We start from the raw sequence: 10,129 nt of genomic DNA, 5'->3' as shown, positions 1-10,129 counted from the left end.
CATCGCTACACGTACGGGGGATCACGGGTGAGCGTATTTTTTTTCTGCGGATGAGCGTATTGTAGGGTGAGGTGTCAGCACATGATTGGATTTAGAGGGGCCAAGCAATTTTAGGGAGGAGATAATTAGTTGGAAGATTATACATAAAACATCTCTAGGCCGCACGTAGGTAGTGTATAGGTTTATCATACCGCATGGGCCGGAACTCCTTGTCTCTGCATTTGGCCCAAACTAACAGATGGCCCACTGCGCAGGCTTTTGGCCCGTTCTTCAATCTGCTCCACGCTTGGGCCATGCACCGTCGATCGATCTCCTTCCTTCGGCATCGTCCATCGGCGGCAGCTAGCTACTCCGGGTTGGTTTTCCCTTAAAAAAAGCTATACTCTGGGCTGGCAACCTGGAGCCGGAGCAGGAAGAGTTCTTTGTTTTGAAGAAACTGCCCATCTGAATTTAGCATCAAGGAGTTCAATGGTGAATTAACATGTGGCTGGATAGTTAAGAAGACAATGATATCCTCAATCCATCGGAGTTTAAGTTTTAGATTTTTCCGGCAATATGCATTCAGTGGAAGGAGACGTTTCTGTTGACTACGAAGACGTCTGTGGCGACTTCATCAATCTCAAAATAATATACCGACTCAATCTTCCAAAGATACTCAAAGCGGTCAGGTATACGTGCGTGCATTCATAGGGATGAATTTATGTTCATGTATATTAGCGACTTTGATTGTACTGTGTTAAAAAGAAAAGTTCAACCGTCGAGATAGGCTGCATGCATGCAGGACGTGCGTACATCTCGGCCAGAGATATTAATTAGCACAGTTATCCTGGTGCTATGCATGCACACACGCACGCACGGTATTCTTAATTTGTTGTAAGCAGGTCTGGTAATAAGTCTTATCACGCATAAGTTCGATTATATTCATCCTTTATACTAACGCAATATCATATGCGACTTGGGGCGTTGATCCCTAGCTACAAAAAATGAGAACATCTTGTCTTATGCTACACATAGGCACCTCAGCTGAGAAAATCAACTAAATGTACGCCTTGCTACCATCGGAGACAAGACAAGTGTATTCGGGGAGAAAAGTGGTCGATGAAAGTGATTTCTTCCCGCCGATGGGCCGACGTCGATCGATCAACAAGAGCACGCCTCCGCCGAGGAGATATCTAGGCCGTAGCATCGACGATAAAATAGGACTTCTCCATGGAAAGGAACGCCGGATGAAAACTAAGCAGGTCATCAACAGATACTCTCCGCACAAACTTAAGAGGGCGGCTTACATTATTTTTTCTAAACTTTTTTTTTTGCGAAAATGAGTCAGATATATTATTAAAGTTTAGCAGAAGTGCAAAACACTCCAAACATAATACGAATTACATCGAGGTCACAGGACCACCGAACAATCACTGCAGCCACAAGAACAAGCCGCCGACGTGTCATTATCGCCGCTCCTATATCGTAGCCATCCTGACGTTGTCAACGACAATCGAAAAGTTTTCGCACACTCATCCCTAAGCACCAGCGCCCTAGAGCCGTAGTCATTGTGTTGAACTCTTGAATAAATCGAAGAAGGTGAAGTTAAATCTCGACGTCGCATACACTTGACGATAAAAACCCTAACCAAGCTGCCCCTAGGAGCTAGCTAGAATCTACACCAGTGCTCCGTCTAATCCATTCGATAGACGGACTTGAGGAGGATCGAGGTCCGAAATTCTAACTTGATGAAGAAATGCTGACATTCGCACGAGCTCCACCCCCACGAGAACTAAAACCCTAACCTATCTAGCTACTAGACGGAGCTGAGGCAAAACAATACCCCTCCCTGACACTGGCAACCGAGGAAGTCGTCAGAGGGAAGCAAATCAATGGGCTTGCCGGTTGAGATTGAGAGGAGGAAGGCTTTCCTTAGTCGCCTTGCAAGAGGATAAAGCAGGATGTGGAAATCTTTCATTTCGTATAACCCCTTCCATATATACCATAAAGTATTTATGGACAGATGAGTCAAGCCAGTAATTGAACCAATGAAGATAAACTGAAATAATTGAAGATGTGGTAAGAAAAAGAGATAATACGATTAGATGACACTCATACTATTTTTCCTGTCTCTGATAGTAAGTGGGTTTGTAAAATTTATTGTATTCCTAAAAATGAGGGATTTATAGTTGTGCCCAATTAAAATAATGAACTAATCCCTACTAGAACTATTTGTTGGATATTGAATATGCATTGTTTGCATGAAACTAAATAAAGAAACCTAAAATTGTTATTATTATTTGCCTTTTATTGATCAAATGTTGAAGAAGCTTGCTAAGCACTCTCACTTTTGTTATATTAGTGGATACTCGTAATTTTCTAAAATTAAGTGTCTGTCTCAAAGCTTAAAAAAAGACGATATTGAAATGCATGTATCGTATATGTGCCTACTGACGAATGTCATTTGGATTGTGTAATGCACTCGCAATTTTTCAACGTTGTATGTCAACTACTTTCGCTGATTTTATTGAGAAGAAAATAAAAATGTTCATAGACTGTTTGACACACTGAGGCCCTGTTTGTTTCATAAGTCCTAGGACTTTTTTTAGTCCCAACTTATAAGTCTCAAGTCCCTAAAAAGTCTCTACCTGTTTGGTTCCTGGGACTTATAAGTCTTTATAAGACCATATTATAACTATAAGTCCCTATAAATCCCTCCTTGAGAGTCTTATTTCATAAGTCTCAAATGCCCACTTTAAATCCCTATAAGTCCCTCATGTTTGGTTTAGATGGGACTTATAGGGACTTTTTTAAGTCTCTAAACCAATAAGTCCCTGAAAACAAACACCATCTGAGTTGTGTCTGCCTTGGCTGTGAAGCAATGGTGCAATTAGCTCGGCCATTTCTGGACGCGCCGTGTGTGCTACCATGAGGGGGACATTTGGATGCGTCGGAACGGACGACAATCCCGTTTTCTGCTATGAGGGAGAGGCAGAGACTAGCTGCCGAGTCCACCGGTGGTGTGATCGTGTTCTCCGACGCCGGGAAAACCCAGGCGCTATACTGTACTAAGAATCACCGAGCTTAATTTCTATTGCCTGAGATCCTAGGCTGCCTAGGACGTCTACGTACTGCGTTTGTCCTTTTCTAATCCGACGAAATGAAGAACGACCTCACTGGCCGCTATATATGCCACTGACCTTTCCTCGGCGATCACCATCACCGTAGCTAGTTACACTACACTACACTGTACGTTGCTTAGTTTTTGCTGCCAATCGTCTACTTGCCCCCATGGACGTTCACATTCGCTTCGCATTTACTGTGGCCAACCTCGCGTTCGGCCGGTCCCTCTGGATCGAAGCCATCGTCAAGCCCCTGGCTGAGTACTCGCCGGGCGACAACGTCATCGTCGTCTTTGCCGCCGTGGAGGTGGTCGCGCTGCTCACCGTCACTTTCTCCGTCGGCGCCAGCGCCGTGCAGATCCGAGTTGTTGTGCTTAACAACCAAGTGGCGCATCGTTACCCTCTTCTTTTCTGGCTGTTCGTCGTCACCGCCGTCGCCGGAGCAGCCGCTGTGGGGGTGGGTTGTCTCCTTTCCACAAACTCAGAAGACGACTACCCACCGACATAGCTAAGATAGATCATTTTAGCCGATTAACTTATGTAGCAATCTATCTCTTTATCTTTGTGCTTCGGTATGATCACGTGAGTTGCCCAATATAATTGTGGTCAATATATATTTATGATGGTTAACTTTATTCGACATATGACATATTTTTAATGGTTTGATCTTCTATATACTTATAGATGGTATTAATCGTATCCCTGTTTTATTGCTTCCAACCCTATCCCAGTTTTTTGTGGTGACGAACCGTAGCCAAGTTTTAAAGAGAGGGCAACATAAGCAGCAGTGTGCATTGGAGCACGAGTCCTCCCGGATCGACGGCGGCTTACCCTCGCGCCGGGAGATCTCTCGCCGGCGATGGCGGCTTCTAGTTCTGGATCACGTTTCAATGTCCTTGCTCAGCCGCAGGTCGGGGAGGATGGCGATGAGGCCTCGGCCGTAGATGCTTCGTCTGGAAAGGAGCATGTGGTGATGAAGGCTGCTTCCATGATCCTGTCCGATGAGGGTCAAGCGGACGGAGGTGCTGCCTGGTCCACTGTCTCGCGCCGTAGGAAGACAAAGGAAGAGCTGGTGCAAGAGTTTTGGGAAGACGTCGGTTTTCCGACGCCGGCGTCGCGCGTTTGGGAACGACCTGGATCTTCATCTCCGACGCCCATCTCCGGCCAGGTACGGGATAGTTCAATTTCGACTAATGGGTTGCCTTCTCAGTGCAGGACCCCGCCGGTGGGAGTAGACGTCTACAAGCCGCCGGCTGCCGCGCGCCACATCCGCCGGGGTGTGCTAATTCGGCCGTGGAAAGGGCCTCTTCCGCGCCCGCGGCTGATGCAGCCCGTCGCCCTGGCGGCATTCATGCCGCCGCCGCCGTCCGACGGGCCCGCGGCAGACAACGCTCAACGGTCGTTGCATGATCCACGTTCTGCGGCAACATGCAGTGCGTCAGTTACGCCTAACTCCACGCTGCCAATCGAGACCGGGAGGATGGGTTCGAGCGATCGTGGGTCCTCTGCCAGCGCGTCGCAGATGTCAGGGTGGCCCCGCCGCGTTGACTTTTCTCTTAGGGGAGGAGTCGTACGTGCCTGGGCCCTAATCCCTACGTGCGATACGCTTCCATCACCATCTCGTTTGCCGCCGCCGCCGCCGCTGAGGGTCTCCTACGCCGCCGCCGTTCGTGTAGGCGCCTCCGCTGGCATGTCAGGGCGCCTACCTTCCTCGTCCAAAGGCGGTCCGCCGGCAATGAAGGGAACCGCGCCATCTTCAGCTGTTGTGTCACAGGACGGCCCTGTCGTACCATCCCAATCCCGCTTCACCGGGTTTGGCCCCACGGCCGGGCCGCCAAGGACCGGCGCCTCCGGACAGGCACCGCCGGCTGCCGCTCCTCTCCAACAACCGATGCTTTTCGGCGTTCCAACAACAGCGGCTGCTCCTCCCACTTCTAGCCGTCCGAGCAACAACAACAAGAAAAAGAAGCGTAAGGGTACCGGCCGGGTTCCTGCATCGACTGCCTCGGGACCGCCGCTCTTTGTTCCGGTTCCTCAGGCCACGCCTGCTGCTCCTGTGTTGCCTGGCCCTGTGTCGGCTGGGACTTCAACTGTTTTGCCTGCAGCACAGATTGGAGGGAAGAAGATTAGTCTTTGGTGCTACAAGTGCAGGACGGACGATCATCTTTCTAAGGATTGTAATGTGACTCACTTCTGCTACATTTGCAATAATTATAAGCATCCTCTTCATCGCTGCTCTGTGCTGAAGCAGTCGAGACCTATGGCAGCCTTCGGTGGTGTGGGTCTAAACGAGGCCATGTTCGTGCATCTGCCGGACTCAGTTTTTAAGGAGCACCTCGCACCATCGTCCTCACCAATCGGTCTGGTTATGATATCGGGAGGCTCGGTGACGGGAGCTGTTGTGGAGGCTGAGATTGCTAAAATTGCCTCGGTACAAACTTCATGGAAGTGGGAGGCCGTTCCTCATGGTGATGATGCCTTCTTGGTTGCCTTTCCGTCTATGGAGGTTTTGCGTCGAGTGTCTGCTTTCGAGTTCAAAGTCAAGTCTCACAATGTACTGATTGCTATCAGTGAATGGAAATCAGAAAATGATGTCAAGCCTACGTATAATCCGCTGAAGCCAGTTTGGGTACATGTCACCGGAGTTCCACCGCCACTTCGCCACTTTCTTGGTTTGTGGGCAGTGGGTTCCGTCATCGGCGCAACACAGGATGTTGACTTGATTTGCTTGCGACGCCGTGGCATCGTGCGTATTCAAGTGGCTGTCCTAAATTTAAATATATTTAAGAAAGAGGATAATACAGGGAGTGCGTCAGTGTCTGCTGGGGTGTATGTCAAATTAAATGGTTATGACTTCCGATTTGTTCTCGAGGAGGATGATTTTAAACCCGATGATGATTTTATCCCTCGAATTTGGGAACACCAAGATGATGGCCCCGACCATGGGGCAAACCGGGATGATGATTTGCCTGATCAGGATGCGAATAAAAAGGCCAAAAATTCTGGAGTCTCCGGTGCAGCTTCGTCTGAATCTCAGTCTGATGGGACCGTTCCAATGAACACGGATGTTGGTTTTGCGGGTGCACAGAGAGTATGCTCGGACTCACCCATGAGCACCATTGAAGAGTCACGCACAACTAGCACCCCATCTATTGATGTGATACATGCAGATAATTTGGAGGCAAGCGTTGGTGGCCATGACAGCGCACACGCAGGTCTGGGGCACCCCAAGCGAGTTGCTGCCTTGCAGCCGGTTGAGGGGGAGTTTGGCCCACCAGCTCAGGGCCTGGCGGAAGCCATCGGCTCAGGTGCATGCCCAGCTACTGTGCATGGAGCAGCTGATGTGTACGGAGCTGCAGATCTTCGCCAGCGTTTGGACGTGTCGGTTCAGCAGCCGGCTGTTGCTGCAGTCAGTCCACCCACGCAGGCTCGGCAGCAGTCTCCGATGCTGTCTCACGGGGCTATTCCGATGGCGCCAAGTGTTGATCTTGCTGCACCGACTTCGTCTTCAACACCTACCATGTTGGCTGCTGCTTCATCATTGTCGACGGATCGTCCGATGACGCCGATGGCTCTTATGTCTGAGGGAAGCTCTCCCCTTCGACGTAGTAACCGTCACCCCGTCTCAGTTGACGGTTCTTCTCCGACCGACGAACATGCTATGGACAAGGCAATGCGACGTCAGGCTGCACGTAATTTGGACACCGCTCCAGGTAATCTCTCCACGAAATCTTTTCTTTCCTTTTCAGATTCACGTATTTCTTCTAGTTTAAAGAATGTTGGATGCTCTATGGGAAAGAATGATAATGAAATTACTCTATCGGTTGGGGTGCTTAAACATATGGAGATTGACCGTTTAAAGGTTTCTCCGAAGTGTAATGCATCCATACCTAACCCTGAAACCGAGGAGGATGATGAAGCGGATGCCAAATATGATGGTCCGCTTATATCCCACTTGGTTGGTGAGGTTACCGAGGTTGGATTGGATGACGCGAGACCTGGGTCCATGTTTTGTGACTTCACAGCATCCTCGCAGAAATCTAAATCAAACTCATCTAAAAAGAAACAAAAACCGCCCAAGAAGGCCACACCGATTCGAGTTTCCACATGAAAGGCATGTTTTGGAATAGCAGAGGTCTCTCAGACTTGGCTAAATATAAACACGTCGGTGATTGTGTACGGGAACATGGATTGGATTTTGTGGCAATTTCTGAGGCTGGTAAGTGTGACCTTCGCCCGTATGTTCTCGATCACCTATCAGGTGGTTTTGACTACGCATGGCATAGTCTACCAGCTCGTGGAAGGTCCGGAGGAATACTTCTTGGGATTCTGACCACAGTCATGGACTTGTTGGCCTTTTCAATCGGTGAATTTCATATAAAATGTCACCTGAGAAATAGGACGGACAATTTTACATGGACTCTCGTCGCTGTCTATGGGGCGGCCCAAGATGAGCAAAAACCGGCTTTCCTTCGGGAGTTGGTAAACCTGGCTAAGGATAACCCGTACCCAATGCTTATTGGAGGGGACTTCAATATCCTTAGGTACCAGGAAGAGAAAAATAATGACCGCTTTGACACTCACTGGCCTTTCCTATTCAATGCTGTGATAGACAGTTTGGATCTTCGGGAGGCCAGTATGTCGGGGCGGCAGTTCACCTGGGCTAATAACCGAGCTATGCCAACATACGAGAAGCTTGACAGGGTACTCATGGATACCGAATGGGAACTAAAATTTCCTCTGGTAACTGTGCGATCCCTAGAGCGTATAGAGGCATTATCGGATCATGCACCCATCATTCTGGATTCTAACTCTACAAACCCGGCTGCCAGACGTCGTTTCAAATTTGAATTGGGTTGGCTGCTCCGGGAAGGATTTGTAGACATAATCAAGAATGTTTGGGAGAGGCCCGCTGTTGGTCGTACACCTATTCAGAGATGGAACTTTAAAATAAGGGCCATGAGGCAACACCTCACTGGATGGGCGAAACATACCAACGGGATATACAAAAAGGAAAAACAACGGCTCTGTACCATCATTGACGACCTCGACAAAATTGCTGAGATGCGCACCTTATCTCAACAAGAGATTGAATTGAAAAATCAATCTAATGAGAAGGTTGCACGTCTTTTGCGAAAAGAGGAGATCAAATACTACCAAAGATCCAAAGCCGATTTCATTTTGATGGGTGATAGTAATACAAGATACTTCCAATTGGTCGCTAATGGGCGGCATCGGAAGAAATGTATTTACAGTCTCCAACAAGAGGAGGGGCGGATCGAAGGTCAGGAGGAGCTCAAAAAGTATATCACCAACTACTACAAATCTCTATTCGGGGCGACGGTTGATGGGAACTTCACTCTTGACGAGTCCCGAACAGACGATATTCCACAAGTCACGGCAGAAGAAAATGATATCCTTACAGCACCGTTCTCCAAAGAGGAGGTGAGAGCTGCGGTGTTCCAAATGGAACATAACAAAGCTCCAGGCCCAGATGGTTTCCCGGCAGAATTCTACCAGAATTTCTGGGATATCATCAAGTCTGACCTTTTGGAGTTGTTTAATTGTCTTCATGCCGACAGACTTGACCTATTCAGACTTAATTTTGGGGAGATTGTCTTGTTGCCAAAGATTAAGGAGGCCGAACGGATCCAACAGTTCAGACCCATATGCCTCCTTAATGTAAGCTTCAAAATTTTCACCAAAGTGGCTACGAATAGGTTAAACTCAGTAGCTGACCATATTGTCCGGCCATCTCAAACGGCTTTCATGCAAGGAAGAAATATACTCGATGGCGTAGTAATCCTGCATGAGACCGTCCATGAGATGCACCGAAAAAACATGAGTGGAGTCGTATTCAAAATCGACTTTGAAAAAGCCTATGACAAGGTCAAATGGCCTTTCCTCCAACAGGCCCTAAGGATGAAAGGTTTCTCTAATAAATGGCGTCAGTGGATCCATAATTTTGTAACTGGAGGTAGTGTGGCCATCAAAGTCAATGATGACGTAGGCCATTACTTTCAAACAAAAAAAGGACTACGACAGGGTGACTCCATGTCCCCAGTGTTATTTAACATTGTCGCTGACATGTTGGCTATTCTGATTGAGCGCGCCAAGCAGGACGGCCAGATTGCAGGAGTAGTGCCACACCTTGTGGATGGTGGCCTCTCTATTCTGCAATACGCCGATGACACAATTCTTTTTATGGAACATGACCTAGATAAGGCTCGAAACCTGAAACTCTTGTTGTCAGCATTTGAGCAAATGTCGGGTCTCAAAATTAATTTCCATAAAAGTGAACTTTTCTGCTTTGGAGAAGCTGTTGAGGCGGCGGCCGATTATGCTGACCTGTTCGGTTGCACACATGGCCAATTCCCGATTAAATATCTGGGAATACCGATTCATTATCGGCGTCTCACCATTGCAGAGTGGAAGCATGTAGAGGAGCGGCTAGAGAAACGTTTGAGCAGTTGGAAAGGCAAATTGCTCTCAGTTGGAGGACGGCTGGTTTTGATTAACTCTGTCCTCACAAATATGGTTCTTTATATGCTCTCTTTCTTCCAACTCCCAAAAGGGGTCCTGCAAAGACTGGACTATTTTAGATCCAGATTCTTTTGGCAAGGAGATGGTGAAAAGAAAAAATACAGGTTGGCCAAATGGAGTGTGGTTTGTAGGCCAAAAGACCAAGGTGGCCTTGGAATTCATGACCTGGAAGTCAAGAATGAGGCCCTACTTAGTAAGTGGTTGTTTAAACTTCTTACCGAGGATGGTGTTTGGCAAACCATGCTGCGCAACAAGTATCTAGGTCAAAAGGCGGTGTCTCAGGCATATTGGAAACCTGGTGACTCGCACTTTTGGGCTGGCCTAATGGCAGCAAAGAAACATCTCTTTCGCTTTGGGTCTTTCGCGATAAAGGACAGGTCGGAGATTCGTTTTTGGGAAGACATCTGGCTAGGCAATGCCAGTCTCCGAGAACAATATCCAGCCTTGTACAACATCGCTCGCGATAAGAATAAAACTATTGCGCA

This window comes from Triticum dicoccoides, chromosome 5A (genome assembly GCF_002162155.2).
Source record: "Triticum dicoccoides isolate Atlit2015 ecotype Zavitan chromosome 5A, WEW_v2.0, whole genome shotgun sequence".
Classification (NCBI taxonomy): domain Eukaryota; kingdom Viridiplantae; phylum Streptophyta; class Magnoliopsida; order Poales; family Poaceae; genus Triticum; species Triticum dicoccoides.
Note: the sequence above shows the minus strand (reverse complement) of the source record.